Raw genomic sequence first — 17,589 nt, 5'->3', positions numbered from 1 at the left:
TACTTCAAATTTTTCCTTTTTTTTTTTTTTTTTTTTCTCCTTTTCACATCTCCCCTGTAGGAAATCGGAGAGGGAAATCACTTTAAATCACCAACCGATACGTTTTTGAAGCTGAAAAATCTGAGATGCATTAGAGTTCAGCGACCTCCCTTTGCTTAAGGTAAGAAAGGAGCAGATTCTTCCTGTTCCCTCCTTAATAAATATCTATGTTCGGTTAACTCCGGGGCTGGAGTTCCTGTAATGTGTTTCAAAACGTTTAGCCTGCTGTCGATGCCGAAATGGTTAACGTGCGTGGGATTTAATAACTTGCAGCTGCGGAAGGCATATGGCTGTGTGTTTACAGGAGGTGGTGGGAGCCCCAGGTCCAGCCTGCCCAGCGGAGGGGAAGCAGGCAGCCTGGCGCGGGGACTCCGCCACCCTGTCAGTGCTGCTCGGCCAGAGATGAGCTGCTGGGGTTTGTTGTACAGCTGAAGGGCTCCCTTGCCTAAAAGCTCATTTTCGGAGGTTTTTGTCTTCCCGGTTTGGACGGTAAGTAAGCTCGGAAACTTCTGAAGGATGCTGGGGAGGGAAATAGGGTGGAGTGGTGAAAAATCTTACCTCCGAGAGGTAGTAGTTGGGTGAATTTCATGAAAGGTGAGTCTTGGTGAGCTGTACTTACGTTACCATGGCATCCATAAATTACTCCAGTGTGAATGCTTATAAGTATCAATGGTGAATTACTCCGGGTAAGGTGGTGCGTGAGAACAGGTCTGCATGCTGTTAGCCTGGCTGTTTGTTTTTATGTGAGAAGTATGTTAATTGCCGCCTTTTGCATGTTGTATATAATTACCCATGCTGTAAGCATGAGCTCGGTAGCACAGGAGAGGCAGGCTTTTTTAACCTGTTGTACTTGCATCGAGGCTTTGGAAGACTACATAAAATGCACGTATTAAAACTGAAGCTTGGCTCTCCGTGACCGATTTTCGGGTGAAGTTTCTCCTCTTGTTATTTTTTGTGCTTAAACGGTTTCTTTACTAGTTGTGCTATATCTCACTGTGCACAACTTCAGGAAACCTAATTCAAAAGGAGAGATGCCAAAACTAGAAGGTAGAAAATCTTGTCTGGGGTTTCCAGCGTGCCTCCTGTGTTACAGCTGAAAGATAAAAGCTCTTTCAGTGCTGCTAGACCAGACAAGTGGTTTCAAAGCATTTCAACATGATTAAAGGAAACTTTAAACTTCTGCCCAATAATTAATACATGCTGCTCTTGTGTGCCTAATCTGAAATCGGTAAGTTTTATTTTTCAGGCTTTTGCTGCTGAATTTGTTCAGCTTGGGGTGAGTACTCCTGTGAATCTGCCGAGGTTTATTTCAGAACTCGATGTACAAATGTCAGGCCTGCACTGGTGTATGTGATCTGTCATTTCCAATTACTTTGTGCAGCAGGACTGTCTCGGGCGCAGAATGTTTTAAATTCTCGTGTTACTTTTGAATGAGCAGAAAAGAGCATCTGTGTTAGCAATTAAAATCTTCAGCCAGAAGTAGGAAATTAATTTTTAACCGGACAGGCAAACTTGTTTGGAAATTAGGGTGGTGTTTGCAAAAAAGCATCCATTTTGTGTTACTGCATCGTGCCTTTCTATCCTCTGTGCAGCTGGAGTAAAAAACAAACATGCTGAGTCCCTTGTGGTGTTTTGTTTTTTGGTTTGGGTTTTTTTTTCAGCTGCTTATAATGTTCACTCTTCTATCACTTGCTATATTCTCCAAGTCTACTCCTGAATTGTTTGACTTGTCAAACTCATCATCCTTCCCAGACTTTTTCAAGCTTAACTGATTGTAGAATGTGCTTTTTATTAACATTGAGGCAATAGAATCTGAGAGAATACTCCTGTTTAGTAGGGGAATAAAGTTTTGCTGCCAGGTTTTAAATATATATGCTCTTAAACATGCTTAGCAATCTGCTTATGTGAGCATCATGAGTTTTTACATTTAAAGTGGAATGATTTTTTTTTTTTTCTTTAGGATGAAAGTAGTTGAAGATCTGAATTGTGAGGGACAGATGAAATTAAGCTGCAGAAGCACTGATGGCAATCTACAAAGCTTTAATGTGTTAATGTAGTCTAGGCATTATACATATTTAGAAGCAGTCTAGATTGAATCCTGGAGAAAAAGCAGAGTTATTCATAGGCTCCTGTCTTGATCATGTTTTCCTGTAAGTGATGGATGGTATGAAACAGTGGTTTGAAGGAGATGCTAAAAATTATTTTGCTGCTGTTAGAACTGTATCAGATGTTAATTGCCCCCAAGTTCAGTATTGGTTTAAAAAAATACAGAGAAGGCTGGTAGATGAAAGAATGATGTTTGCAAAATTTCCTAGGCTTTGTGTAGACCTTCTCTTTTTTTTTTTTTGCCTTCATGAATTATTCAACTGTTCAAGTTTGGTATATTGCTGTATTTAATATGTTTTAAACGATATTGCATCAGTTAATTTGGTGAAGGAGAAGATCTGGGTGGACTGATAATTAATCTACCGGGGGGAACAGCAGCAGAGAAGCTATTGACATAGACTGAACAGTTTATTTTATACAAACAGGAGCATTTTAGCATCTGTTAAAAAGGGATTTTGATAGACCAGGGCTGAGAAGCTTTCTGGAGCTAGTGTCTCTATTCTAGCACATTGTTTTGGCCTGGCTGGAGCCTGTGGGTGCCCTGCCATATAAAGTAATAATTTATAGGTTATCAGTGGGGTTGAAAGAGAATAAAGAGTGAATGCGTTGAACTTCTAGATCAAGAAGGGACCCTGTAGCATCCAGAAGAAAACAGGTTAGTATTAATTTTATTTTTACACTTAAATGTTGAACAGCCGTTGGACAGAAACTTTAGGTGAATACTCTGTTCCTGGCAGTGGGGAGTGTGGGGGCGTGCAGGTACAACTTCTTGAAGAAACTTTTACAATACTGGTGAAAACAGAATGCTTTGCCTGTATGTTCCCTCATCTCACTCACTGCTAGGGGCACCAGGCTACTACAGGCAGGAGCAACCCACTGGCTGCACCCTCGTGGTGAATGTGCCCGTGGATACCAGGTCGTGTCTTTGACTTCTGCGTCTGTCTTTCGTGTAACATCTCCAGGTCAGTATTACCTTTCCAAAGCAGCCAAGGGCGTTGCAGATTATTTTGGGAGGCTGATACCCTTCTGTGAAGTCTTCCCATCCTTGTTGATGCCCTCAATTCATGTTTCCGAAGCTGGTTGTTATATTAGTTTTTTCTGTAGTAATTCAGTGATGCTTTCTTAATCTACTCGTGTTTCAGTGGTAAGCATTCAGCTGTCATAATTAGGATGAAGTCTTTCTAGGCTGCCTGACCTATCATATATTTAAATAGGTGGGTCTGCACATCTATAGCACACCTGCTGAATTTTAAGATTAGCTCTGTCAGTCCCCTGGTAGAGTGCAGGCGGATTGCAGAAGAACTTTAAGCTTTTCGTTTTATATTTCTGCTTTGTGTTAATGAAGACTTCACCTAACTTTTAACTGCAGCATCTGGAAAACGGTCATTTCAGAAGGTTGTTCTGAACATTGCTCAGACGAGGGGGTGTTTCAGCCCTGTGACCATCCTGGCCATTCTGTGTGGTCACCTCTCAGCTCATCAGGCGCTTCAGGGATCTGATGCACCATGGCTGGGTGCAAGGAGATCATTGCAACGAGCCTGTTAATTGCTTCTCGAGTGACCTAGTTCCCTTGCTGGAAACAGATGCGTAAGCTTTCCCTTCCTCCTCTGTATTTTTATGATCGTAGTGGAGTCTAGACTGGCATATCCAGAGCCGCTTCCTTGGTGGGGTGGTTTGTTTGTTTTGTTTTCCAGAGGACCAGCTTCTGTTTGGAAATTTCCACAAGCTCAGTGTGTTTTGTGTTGTTTCCCTGCAGAGGTGAGACGGGCTGTGTTTTGGGGACTGTGCCCAAGCACACCTTTCCGTAGCTGCTGTGGAAATGTCACATCACCATATTTTGTTAACCTAATGTGGGAATTTGCTTCTCCAAGCAGATGGCAAAAAGGTGGTTTAGTTAATTTGTACCTACTTGAAATAAGTCACTAAATGTGTGTTAAACCGCTCATTTATTAGTCCGGAGCATATCACTGGTGGATAAGTGGTGATGTTAGATTACAGGCTCAAAATACAGAGGAACTGGGCAGGTATCTGCAACTAAAACAAAACCAGAAAAGGTGTTAAACTGACCTGCAGCCATTAGAGCCTTGCAAATAATCAGCCTTTAGAAGGGAGAGCAATGGCTCTTTCCTCTGAGAAAAACTTGCCTCACAAAGAATTTTTCTACTAAATTCAGCATTTCTTCTATAAAATCTCTCTTGTGCTGTTTGCTTGCAGACTTGGCTCGTGGGGTAATATACATCTGATGGTCACTGAGATGATACCAGGTGCATGCTGGCTTTTATTTGCCCGGTTGGGCATGGTTCCATGCTGCACTCAGCCTAGTATTAGTCCTCTGTCATCGGAAAAAAGATCTCCCATTGCAGTCAAAAAACGGTCTTTCAGCAGTGTCCTTCACACAAGGTGAAGCTATTTTTATGGGTTTTTTCCTCCTTGGAGAAATACACCAGGCAGAAGGGGTAAAATCACTTAATAGTTAACTAATGTTGATTACTAATTCTGTGAAACCTGCAACAAAATAGCGTTTGTTTTCTGCCTGGCGTTTTGGGCTTTGTAAGGTGCGGTCTTCCATAAGTATGTGGTTCTTCTCGTGCTTTAGTAGGTACCAGGTGCAGCAGAGATGCTTGTTCAGTTCCGCCACTGCATCCTCATTGCCCCAGGAGTTAATAACGCTCTGGGTGTCCTGACGGGAGCGGCTCCCGCACTTGCTGCAGCTGCAAATCTTCCTTTTATCTTCCTGCTGTTCCCACTTTGGCAAAGTGTCTCTGAGCATCGCCAAGCAGTATAAATCGAAGTGAACCTGGCCCAGTAGCCAGCTGAAGGCCGGGAAATGTTGCCATGCCCTCTCTGACAGTATCTTGGAGTTGTGTAAGCAGTTTCTCAGCAGCAAGGGTTGTATCAAAATGGAACAAAAGGAAGCTGAGCTGACACAAATAGAAAAAGGGAAAACAATTTTTTTTGGGGTTGTCTCTATTAATAAGCTGTCGGTGCTGATAACCTGATGTCCCCAAACCCAGTTGTTGAGAGCAGCTGTTGCTGCAGCCTCTCTCAGCAGGTCCCGGGCAGCTCGATGGTGAGCCCAAACAGCTTTCTCCGGGCTGGGGCATGCACAGGCTGCAGCTGGAGCATGAGGGACCTTCCTTTAGGTGTGAAGACCTCAGTAACTCCAGATGTTGATATCAGGGGAAGCAGGGGCAGGTGGTAGTGTCCATCCATCTTCTCTTTGGCAAAGTGCTCCTTAAATTCAACAAGAGAAGCAGCACGACTTCCTGGTACTGCGAGGAAATCTTCTGGACGCAGAGTGTTTTAGTACATTTGTTGCATTACGAGATTTCCATTAGTGCCAACTAATTACGTGGACCATGTTGCATTTGAGTTGCAATTACATTGACCGATGTACAATAATTAGCTTTAATACATGTTTCCGTGTGTAGGGCAGATTTAATTGCTTGCTGTTTTTTGACAAAGATATTGCTATTTTCCGTAATTGGGTTTCCCCTGTCTTCTGCAGGTGACTCTCGAGAGCTAGCAACCTCTCAAACGGGAAGATACAGCCACTGACAGTTTCTTTGAGATGAATACGGCATTAACATTCTCTCTGGCAGCTTTGCTAATGGCATTTTGTATGTCTTGCTCACAAGCAAATACTTTGTCTTCACGTCCATCTAACAACATTAAGCCTTACAAGCGTGTTTCCTGTAACGTGTGGGCTAGCTCCAGCTAAAATGGAAAGACTTTCCGATCAAACTTGTTGCTCTGCAGGAAGTTACCTTAATGGAGGTAGTCGGCTTAACACGTCTTGATGGTTAGGGTTAACAAATTGTATATCAATCCACATGTTTTCCGTGGTGGAGCGATGGCATGGCAGCCCACAGCCCTTTCTGCCTCCGGCTGTATGACGTGGTGGGAAGACAGTGTTGATGTCTTCTCCTCTAAAATATCAGGAACCCACCTGGCTTTGTGTAATGCTCGGCAGCTGGTGGTGTCAGCAGTGCAAAGGGCAGAAGGAACCAGTAGATTTAGCTTTTCGTGCCTTTACTTGGCATCTTCCAGGCACCATCTTTTCTGAAAATTATCAGCGAAGCTAGGAAAGAAGTAAAAAATGCTCTGTTTGCATTATTAGTCAATGCTTATACCGCACAGAATAGAAATGCTTATAATGCATAAAACAGAAATGCTTATATATGCATAGAATACTAAATGCTTACGTTTCTGCTTAAAACGTTTACTTTGAAAATTCTTTTTATTTAAATTTGCAGTAAAGCTGCTAGCACAGAAATGCCATGAATCGCTTTATCCTGTCTGTATATGCAGTCCCTTTCTGCAGTGCATATTGCTGAATGTGTTCAGCATAAACAGTATAATCAGCGAAACTATTGTTAATGCTTAATTGCTAACTGAATCTTTGCATGTTTGCAGAATTTTTTGGCAATGACATTGCCAGTTGCTCAAAAGAAAAACACCCCAGAAAGAGCCCACGTGTGAGTAAATTATGCTTGCAGTGCTGCATCTGACAGTGGCAGACCTATCATTAATAGTACAAACTTTTCAAAATAACTAAGACGCAACAATAAAGCCACAACAAATATTAAATACATACTAAATAACTTGTTATAAAATTTCAGATAATGCTTTGAAGTGTATTGCTAATAAACCATTTTTACAGTGGTGTTGATGAGTTCCATCTGCAGTGTGATTTAAGTGTCTTCATCTTAATAGCTCTTTTGCCTGTAGCGAAGTTATATGATCAAGATTAATGATGAGGTATAGTACCATTGTCAGTCTCAACACATTCTTCTTGATATATTTTCATTAGATTAACGAACTCATTGTAGGATAGGCATAACCGGTCTATAAAGCAATCATTATGTTTGTATATAGATAGATTGATAAAGCTCTCCTCTTTACAACAAGTCATTGTTCTTCTTTCAGCTCTGCATTTCTTGTGCTCATCATCTTGCGAGCTGGCAAGCAGGGAGCCAGGATAAACTGGTGCTGTGTGTGGTGACTTTCACTGTGGTCAGTCTTCTCGGGTATTGAAGTTTTCCTCTTCATTCAGTGAAGAGTAAGGATTTGAGGTCAGCTCGGGGTGTTTCCCAGTACCTTGTCTGAATTCCCTATTTGTGGAACTGAGCTGAGTGTCTGAACTATGAGGACATTCACAAAAGCTTTAAAAAGGAACCTGTTGAGCGAGTTTTCATCAAGTGGAGATGTCCTTAAGTTTGGTGAGTGCTGGGGGCTTCATTCTGAATGTATTTAGCGGAGATTAAACTGTTTCCTTGTATTTTTGGTAAAGATACTTTAATTTTGGTACGCGTTCTGCCTTCAAAGAGGCAAAGCTATTCAAATCTTAAAACACTTCAAAATTGAACCCCTCTAACTATTTGCAGAATAGATTTCTGGTTTATTCTAGTATCTTCTAGTGACCTAAGCAGTATAATTTTTGCTGTTCTGGGATGTAGCAGCGAGTGCCAGTGGTTCACTGTGAATCAGCAGGAGTTAACATAAAACACTATCATCAGAGGGAACCAAGATAGCGAAATATTCTACTGCCAGTTTAAAACTAGAAATACTATCTTTTGCTGAAATCTGTACAGCAGAACCAGATATTGTAACAATGTAAAAACTGGGAAAAGTACTGCGGTTTGTATTTAGATGAGCACCGTAGGAACTGCTGCTGCAAGATGTGTACTTTCTCGCTTTAACAAGAAAGGATCTTCTAGGAAACCTGATTAAAAGTATTTCAGGTCAGGAGGTAATATTTAATTGACTCGTCTCTTCTTCCCTGCTTCCTCCGTCAATGAGTTGCATGTTTCACGGTGTAGAATAGTCGGTGTGGAGAGGAGAGAGGCGGTCAGTGCTCGCTGTGTAACTGGATTGTTTGCGAACCTTCCCGTGTCGGTATTTTCTGTTTAGTTTAAGTATTTGTAACTCATGCCTTTGCTATGGAGAATATCCTCTGCGTGGGTTTAAAGTTTCTGCCCCAGTGTCTTAACGCTTTTTGCCTTTGGAAAATGTGTGGTTTGGGGTGGGTGGGGGAAGCATCAGTTCAGCCATAGACACTTCACTGGCTACACGTCACACTTGGAAGGTCGAGGGTGCTGATCTGGAGTTAAGCATAGCAGCATCCTTGGAACTGTGTTCATCTTCAGAATGACTGTGAAAGGCTTTGGGGTTGGCTTAGGGGTTTTTTTTTGCTTGCAAATAGAATTTTTGCATATGCTGATCATTTTGGGGATACTTCGTAGTGAAGGAATTCTGAATTATATTGGACTTAAACTTTAGGCTGTTCTTAAAGCTTCTTGAAGTTTGCTTTGCTTCTCCCCAGAAGAGCTAACTTGATTGCATCCTTCCTGTTTGTTCCTTCTTACTCTGAAATACGCCTTGCTATTAAGCTTGTGGTAGCGATGCTGCACCTTTGCAGGAGTGAGGAGGCACTGGGCTTGTTGACGTTTCACAGCAGTTTATTTAAAATAGAAAAATCAACTCCTAGTTCTGCAGAGCAGAACCTGCATTGGAAAAAACAGGTAAACCACAAAACTTGTTTCTTTTAGCAACAGGAAAGGATGCATAAAGTGGTGACGATCTTTTGGAAAAGAAGGGATTATTTCCCTGCTGGTTCTGACTTGCTGTCCCAATACATTATACGTGTGTGTTTGTATGATACGTACTCATACATTATTGACATGGGGGAGGCTGGTAGTTTGCAGTCCATTAGATTCAGTCTCAGAGCAGCAATCAAAGACCACGCAACTATTGCAAATCATTCCCTTTTACCTGAAGTGCCGGGGGAGATGGAGGGAATTGTGGCCTCTTTTTTGCAGGAAAACAACTGAATAAGAGAGCTGCCTTTATCCTGCTTGTTTCATGTTAATAGCAGTTTTTTTTCAGAAATTGAGTTCTATAAGAAGTAGTAAGTAAGCCTTGGGATTCTGAGGATTTACATTGTGCAGCTTCTGTAAAAATGGCCCCATCTTCTGAGGATAATGAGTGTGTCTTTGCACTCATTTTTTTAAATCATTTATTAATCATAGTGATTTAAATGGTGCACTACTCAAAGTATTCGGTGCGAGTATCAAGGTCTAATTTAACTCTTCTGCCCTACTGACAGGGACTTTGTCTGCAGCAGCTCTGGGCTGGTGCCTGCCTGGGTTTCAGCAGGAGTACTGGTTATGGATACAGCCGCTGACACCTCGATTCCCCGCTGGAATGAGCGAGTTACACGCAGGCTTCAGGTAGCAACTGTCACACAGTAAAGATTTGCACTCCAGAAGTGAAATGGTGTTCTTCCTGAAGTCTGTAGCGAAACTCCTGTAGCTTAATTTGTGTAAAGTAAGATGCAAGGAGAGAAGGAAAAAAAATCTGGGTTTGGGAGGTGGTGCAGAGACAAGTCAGGAAGCAAAGATACTTAGCTGAAGTCGGGCACATCTGCAGTCCGGGGGGGTAAAATTGGTCTGTTCCCATAACTGTGTTTCCACCAGAATCCCACAGCATTTTGATTAACTTGTATGGCAAGTTGCAAGCCAATAAAAAGTCTACAATAAATGGAGCTGAAGAGTCAAGATTAAAAAAATGTGTGCTGATTTCCTTGAGGGTTTGCTCTGTAATATGGCTCTTCTTAAAACAAACTGCCTGCTTGCCTGGGAAAAAGGGCAGAGCATTGCTGAGCACAATCCTGCTCCCAGTGAAATGGTATTTTTGGCTGAAGGAGGCACTAGTTTTCTCCCCCACTACTCACATTTTCATAATATGTGATATTTTAAAAAACAGAGGAGATTCAGCACCAGGCTACCAATCCTGAGATGACATGTACGTGCGAGGTGCTAATAGTGTGATAGGTGCAAGGGTTTGGATGCGTGCAAACGTAATCCAAAAGCATTACATGCAGGCAGGTCGTGAGCTCAGCTAATCTGGGATGTTCAGAAGCATTTAAGGAGGAGAGTTAGTTAGGAGAATTTATTGACAGCAGCTGCTTATATGCTGAAATAGTTTAGACTGAATCGTTGCTGCAGGGTCATCACAGCATTCTTGAGCATGAGAATCTTTACTCAATGGTTACATGATGTTTAGTCGGTCCTGGTAGCACTGAAGGTATTAAACCTTGCAATCCCAGCTGAACAGCAGCTCCAAAAGCCCCATCCCACATATTATTTAATGTGAAAATCCAACTGGGAATATTGCTGGAGGACCTGCAGCTAAAGTTAATCCAATCAAACTGAGAGCCTGTAGAGGAAATAGAAACCATCATGTAGCTGCAGACCAAAATCGGTCTGTGCTTGTTAGGATCCAGGTTATTCCACGGCCGGTTATTTCCCTTGAAACACATGAAGTGCCTGTCGTCCGTGGCTTTTGTTTAATGCTCTTGCTAGACACTGTGGTTGACTCGGGTTTTTTGCATGAGACTGATCCCAAGAAGAAAAGCAGAAAGATTATGTTGTCAAGAGTAACAAGTTTGGGTTGCAGCTTTCTATTCTGTGCGTTGCTTGGCATTTAGAGGTTGAAGAAGTTTGAGTGCCACTTCTTAAAGAAGGGGGAGTATCCTGTTATAAGATTATAATTTGGTTTATTGCAACAGGAAGAACAGCTAAAATCTGTCTTGAAGAGTGGAGCCAAAGAAGATTGTGAGAGACTCCCTCTGGATTAACATTGCCTGTAAATCCACATTTGGAGCTAGGCATTGTCTCTTCATAAATTCTTTTCTTTCCTGAGTATAAAACTGCAGTCAAGATGTCTTCAGTCCCCTAATTACTGAGGTGGAAGCTGGGGGGGGTCTTAGTTACAAAGGATAATGGAGAGCAGCGTTTCATATGGAATTACGGTTGTGTGTACTCAGGGTATTTGTGTAAGTGTATGATTTCTGCGGTTTAGGAACTCTTTATTGTCATGTCTTAACTGGTCCAGCACTCGTTACAGTTACCGCATAGAGAGCAAGGGTGTGATGGGAGGGGCTGCGCAAACTTCATCGAGAAGCTGCTCATCTTTGTTAGCAAACCGAGGGGTTTGCATGTAGGCAAAGAGCTGCCTCCTCTGCACATGAACTTTATCAAAAGCCTTTTCAATCCAAATGGAAATTATGCAAGCCTCATCATCTGAATCTATTGTGAATCCAAGGAGTTTGGAGTCATTTCATCTATTTTTCTAGCCTGTGAGAAGCAATTCAGTGCAGCTGTGCCTTCAGCTCCCTGCAAGGGATCGAGGTCCGGTGCGTGGGAGGGTGCATAGCTTCCTGCCCTGGGACCCCCCCAGGAGGGCTGGCCCAAAGAAGCCATCAGTCCCCTCTTTGCAAGGGGCTCCGGGACCCCCTGAGGGCTCCAGGACCCCCTGAGGGCAGCCACTCAGGAGAGCAAAATCCAAACGTACCTCAGCCCAGCAGAAGTGGAGTGCTCCCTCTCCTAGTTCCAAGAAGGTGGCCGGAGGCAGCAAAACCTGACTCTGTGTTGTGTTCCCTCAGAAGTGAGAAACGGGTTTGTAGCATCCACGTGCTGGCAGGGCAAGTCGGGAGAGGGTGATGTCCAGAGACAGACCAGGAGGAAGTACTCGATGCTTTGGAAACTGCTTGCTCACTTCCACTTGCATTCGGTGATATCCAGGTGAAGTAAAAGTTTTTTTCTCCCTTTTTTTTCCCTTGAAAGGCTAAGGCTCTTTTCTTGTTCAGGACTGAATTACTGTGTCTTGAGGGTGAGCTAGAGAAGGGAAACTTGCTTTGGAAGAGAGTTCAAGAGTTTAATGGATTGTTAGGACTTTTTTGTTAGGTTAAGTGTGAGTTAACCTAAATTCTAAAACACAAACTGGAAAGATGTAGCCACCAGAATCTATGCCGACCTTTCTTTTTGCCACAGTACAAAAAGCATCTTTACAAGCTTCCACTTTAAGCTGTTAGACACACTGAATAGAGCCATTATTGTAGCATGTATCCTCCATTAACTGTTTCTAAATGTTGTAAAGCACAGTGAAATTTTTTTTCTTATTTCAATACAATTATTACCTCTTTACTACTGAATAACATGCAAAAGGGAGTTTCTGTAGGATTTCTGTGAACACGCTCTGTAAGGCTGCCTCTCCTAAGGACAAACCACTTAAATTTGCTGAAGTCTGTTAGACTGGGATGAAATTAAATCAACTGCTCCAGGAAATGGCATAAATATTCCATTAAAAAAAAACCAAACAGTTTTGATTGTAACAACTGGTTTTGATATCAAAGCACCGGAGCAGAGAGTGTGTCTGTGGAGATGCAGAATGGATAATACCTGGCCTTGAAGGTGCCTCCACGGAGGGTGGTGTGGATCTGTCCTGGCTGCTGCTCTCTGAATTGTCTGTGTCCCACAGCGGTACCCAAAGCTGGTCTGGGTTCTGGCTTCATCTCCAGAAACGCTGAGCAGAACAGAAGGGTGGTTTGTGGTTTTATGTCTTGCAACATAGATGCAGTTTCCACGGGTATAGCCATCCCGTGGTGACTTCTGTGACGACAGCCTGTTGGAGTTTAATTTGCAAGGCAGTATAACCTTTTGAAGTACTTTTTTAAAAAAAAAAAAAAAAAAAAACAAAAACACAAAAAAATCCGCAAAACCAAACAACAAAACAAAAACCCCAAAGCCATCCTGTTTAGTGGGACCTCACTTCTCATCGTGCGGTTGGTTATCCTGTTGGAGTAACTTGCATTTGGTGAATTTTTCTTTTCCAGACCACTGCCTTAGCTGATTAAGCATCCTCTTTTCCACAGTGCTTGCGCCGCTTGCCTAGCTTTGCAGATGAACTGGACGATGGAGGCGGTAATCACTGTTAGTGAAAAACATCAGCCAGAAACAGGGAAGTCCCACAGACGATGCTCTGCGCCCTTCCACTTGGTGCTTTAGCTGGTGATCTCTGGGAGCTGTCGCTTCCCTGGGCCCTTCTGCACCCACCGGCTGGAGCAGCTGCTCGTGCACAGCGTCTGTCCTTGCCTTGCCCATGAAGAGGCTGCGTGTTAATCTAGTTTGACGCAATCCAGTATTGCTGCTCTAAATCAAAAAACACACACCACTGGGACTTGTTCCTGGTGGGGTGGAGTGGTTTCTTAGGCTTGTTTGTGTTAGGTTTAAGAAGTGTAGGTTTAAGTCATGGATGAAATACTCCTGTCTACGAATATTAGAACAACTGTGATCCTGATGCTTAAAATATTCATTTAGAACGCTTGTAAAATGTTAATTTTTTTTTTCAAGCAGGGGTAGGCATAAAAAAAGTCACAAAAATGAAGGATTTGGCGCTACAGTAGAATTTTAATGTCTGGTATTTCCTGCTGTCTCTAAGAACGAAGTCTGTTGTTTGTTCTAACTGCAAAATTATTTAAACTTGGACGTGGCCTTCCCGAATGGAACTGGAGAATAGATAGGGACATGGTATCCCCCGGCCAGGTCCCTGCATTTGATCCCTGATCCTGTGCCATGGCTCTGGTCCCCCTGCATAAGAAGTCTGATGATTTTATAGTTCTGTTTCTTACTAAGAAAAGCTCTTTTTGACTGATCAACCTGAAATTTTTTGTTTGCTAAAATTTTAACGCTATAAATCCTGCCAAGCCTGTGTTAGGTTCTGTGTTGCACGTGTAAGTTTATAGTAGTTGCAGGTGTGCATCCCAGTTTTGTTGGAAGTAAAGAATCTCGGAAATCAGCAGAGCACAGGAGCCATGGACAAAAATACTTAATCTCTCCCCATGCAACAGTTCTTTGCACTTTACTGACCTGCATCTCTTCCTGACGAGAGAAGGTTCCTCTGAAAACGTTTTATCTTTCCTCAGCAGTTGTTCTGACCTTTCCTTTCACTGGTAATTTTTTTTTTTTTCTGTTGGATGTTTAATAGTAATCACCTCCTGTACTTAAATAATTCACTGTCATAGCTATACAAAATAATTCATGGGCAAAGCATGCTTTCTATTTGCTATCAAATAGCTTTCAGCATTCTTTTATATCGCTTCTAATTTTGTTCTGCCCTCCTGTTTCATCAGCTCTTCTAAGGAGCTGAAAAGTAGGATTTAAAAAAAGGTAAAAGAAAAGGATATCTCTATCTTATACCTTATTACGTGCCTATATGCATTCATGGGCTGTATTCTGAAAAACAGAATTAAAGTTACTGTTGTGCCTTATGTAGAAGCTAGCTCAGCCTTTGTGGTGAACTTCAATAAAAACAGGATTTGTACGTTATCTTGGTCTCCCCAGTACCCAGCGCTGCTGCCTCCAGTAATCTCTGGCGTGCTGAATATGAAAAAATCTAGAAACAGAAGGTTTCCAAACACATTTGCCAGGGTTAATGCCAGAGTCTAAACATAAACTCTGCTGGGACAGACTGTTATTTGGAGAATGAAGTGCCAGACAGAGCTTGATTTGAAGGATTAGGAGAAGGAAACGCAGCACCTCTCCCCAGGAACAGACGTCTCGTGGATCGGAGACCCCGCTGCCCAGTGCTGGCTCTTCTGCCTTGACCCTGTTCCCCAGTATCGACAGCTGGACAGCGTTACCTGGTGCGTGTATTTTCGTGGGGTGATCCTCAGACAGCGGTAGCTGAGGAGCGGGGCTGTGCGCAGGCGCTGCTGTCTTTCAGCATCGGTCGGGTGCTCCTGGTGCCCCTCCAGGCTGTGTCTAAGCCGGGCTGGGAAACCCAGAGGTGGCTCTCACAGAGGTCTCTGTCCTCTCTGTTTGTCCTTCAAACCAGCATATATAGAAAACTTTATGCTATATGTGGCTGCTTAGCTTGTCTTTACCAATGTTGAGGTTCAGCCGCTACTAGTATATTACGTGATGTGTAAAACCATTTGGAGGAGAGGTATTTTCAGGGTTTTTTTTCTTAGTGAACGCTATGAGAAAATACCTGTGAAAGCAGTTATAATCAAAGCTTCAAAATTTCCTGGCAAAATCTCTTTAATAAAGTTTTTAAGCAGCATTGCGTACTGATGGCCGGGTCATTCCCTTTAGAAATACTTAGTTGGTGAAGCAACAAAATTTTGCTGAAACCTTTAATTCTGCCATTGAGTGACTACCATTAGTAACTCCTTCCTGGAGAACCATCTGTACAGAGTGCCAGGGTTTGCTAAGCAAGTAAGATGAGGCGTTTCTAGCCAGTTGCTCTAATTTAAAACAGATTTTATTTCTTTCTTTGCTGTAAGCAGCGTTCCTTCCTTAACCTCTGGTTTTTGCGTAGTAAAAGAAATTAATGAAGCTGTACGTTTAGAGTAAATATACAAGACTATGAATGTGAATGGTTCATGCCAATTAATAAACTGTAAACATCTGTGGAACAAACCTGGGGGGTTTGGGGCTTCCCAGAGATTGGAGCTTTCAGGGGAGCACTTAGAAGCAGCGTGTGAGGGAGCTGCCGATGCATTTACTGCTGTGACAGTGGCTCTTGCAGCGCTGTTTGCAGGATCTGTGTATCCATTGCTTACTGGAAGATAAGTCATGATTAACTGCAGAAATGACATGAAGCTCGCTAGCAATTGCCAGATAAAACCATGCTCTCGGGAAGATGTCGGCTCATGTCCTCAAAGATCATCTCCTTGATGGGAACCATGTAATTTTTAGGGTGAGGTGTGCATACTCTCCAAAGTCTCGTGCCTGCTCCTTTTAAATGATTGCAGTGTTCGGACTAGAAGGGTTCTTCTATTTTTATTTGAAGGCTGCATGCGAGCAGGCACGCCAAATACTTGCCAGCTGTCCGAGTTGTAATTTGGAGCACACTTTGTATTGAATTCTTGTAGGCGTTGTAATGAGTTGGCAGCAGAAGTGCCTGCATCTCTGTCCGCTCGGTTACTGTCCGTGAAACCCTGTCAGGAAAGAAAACGCCACTCTGTCTTTCCCACTAAAGATGCATTGTTTATCAGGCTGCTTAATGGCAGGAAGAAAATGATGATGTTCTAAATAATTGGGGTTTTTAAGTGGAAACTCCTGGAGGGAACCTGGCAGGGAAGACATGAAACGCACAAAGCAAACTCGACCTTTCTGAGCAGCAAGAAGAATCAACAGGTCTAACGTGGTCAGGGTCGCTGAGCTGAGCTGCCTTTGTTGGCACCGGGGTAAAAGATTTTCCTTTTCTCTTCATGTAAAGGGTCTCGGAGCATATGCTGGGAGCAAAATAGATGAACACGAGGTTTTTTTCAGCATGAAGGAAAACTCGTGCTGCTTTGGCTGTGTGATTATTTCCCAGTTCGTTAGGAAAGCAAAGGAGACGGAGAGCTCGACTGTGAGCTGGCTCGGTGTCATGCCTGGGTGACAGTGTCATGTCATTTGGTGAACTAATTTAGTTGCAAAATGTGGTTACTAATGTGTACATAACTGCATGAGACAACTTTCGAGCATTTCTGATAAGCCAATAAAATGTAAAGTGATAGTGAAAAATCTCATTTTGATCCTAGCTTATGTGTTTGCTTTCCATTAATTTCCAGGTGGCAGAAGCAATGCTCCGTGCCCGCAGCTGAGCAGCTCCTCGGGTCTGGCGGAGAGGGATGCTTTTGATGTTGCCCTGTCTTTGAAAAAAAAAAATAGGAGGGAAACCAAGCCTCTGGCTCTGCATTTTTGTTCATCCAATTTTTGCAACAGAGACAGGGAACCAAGTAAGAGATCCGGCTGATTTCCCACAGTCTGGTCAGGGTAGCCATGTGTGATGTGCAGAACTTGTCCTGAAGCAGGTGAAGGTACTGGGCTGGGTGAAAGGAGACGTGGCTTTTTTAGTTTCGTTAAACCTGCTTTGTTAACCAAAGGGTTGATGCTGTTACTTCAGTTCTGTTGCTGTAAGCCACGGATATGCTGAGATATATAACATCGAGATGCACAGCTAGGTGCTTTGTCCTGCATTGTTGTGGTCTGCACGTCTTAAACACCATTTTTGTTTTTTGTATGGATCCTAAATCCAGCATAGAATTAGGTTGGAAATCCTGTGTCTGTGGTTTGAAAAGCAAGTGGTTTTGTTTTTTTTTCTCTTAAAGATCCTCCAAAACTTATTCCAGGTATGTAGGTTTGATAGCTGTTCACCATGCTGTGGTAAAGGAAGCAAAGCAGCAGGAGGGGAAACTGCTTTTTTTTTTTGTGTGTGTGTGTGCCTTATCAACCGTAAAGATGTACATGCATAATGCTGAGCTGTAGAAAGGGATTTCCAAGGCAGATATGTTCTGACTTTTCAGGGCTAAATAGACCATGATTTATGTGGCTTATCCTCTCTCCAGTGGCATGATCAAAATATAAAATACTGCCGCTGTACTGGATCAGTCCCCGCATCAAGGGAATTTGGCCTTACGGGCTGGCCTCCAGCAGAACGCTCAGATCCGAGTGATGAATTTCCAGATAGCCGTGTGGCTGGGGTGGCAGAGACTTCAGCTGGGCTCTCCTGTCCCTATGGTGCATACACTGGGACGTCCCCAGCACAAATACAGGCAGGGTGGAGAATGGATTGAGAGCAGCCCTGAAGGGAAGGACTTGGAGGTGTTGG

At 43.0% G+C, this 17,589-nt stretch overlaps 1 protein-coding gene across 7 annotated transcripts in view; it reads left to right on the top strand.

Annotated features, from left to right (window-relative positions):
* Positions 1 to 17,589, top strand: part of GLCE (glucuronic acid epimerase) — a 55,655-nt gene that overhangs the window by 17,444 nt on the left and 20,622 nt on the right. For 6 of the 7 annotated variants that reach the window (XM_040600616.1, XM_040600614.1, XM_040600617.1 and 3 more), the window contains one exon: positions 61 to 160. The gene's annotated coding sequence lies outside the window, so the exon portion shown is untranslated. Of the gene's footprint in view, positions 1 to 60; positions 161 to 343; positions 529 to 17,589 lie in introns of all 7 variants that reach the window. The other variant, XM_040600618.1, reaches the window with a different exon arrangement.

Source organism: Falco naumanni, chromosome 7 (assembly GCF_017639655.2).
Source record: "Falco naumanni isolate bFalNau1 chromosome 7, bFalNau1.pat, whole genome shotgun sequence".
Taxonomy (NCBI): Eukaryota; Metazoa; Chordata; class Aves; order Falconiformes; family Falconidae; genus Falco; species Falco naumanni.
Note: the sequence above shows the minus strand (reverse complement) of the source record. Positions and strands in the feature narration are given on the sequence as shown.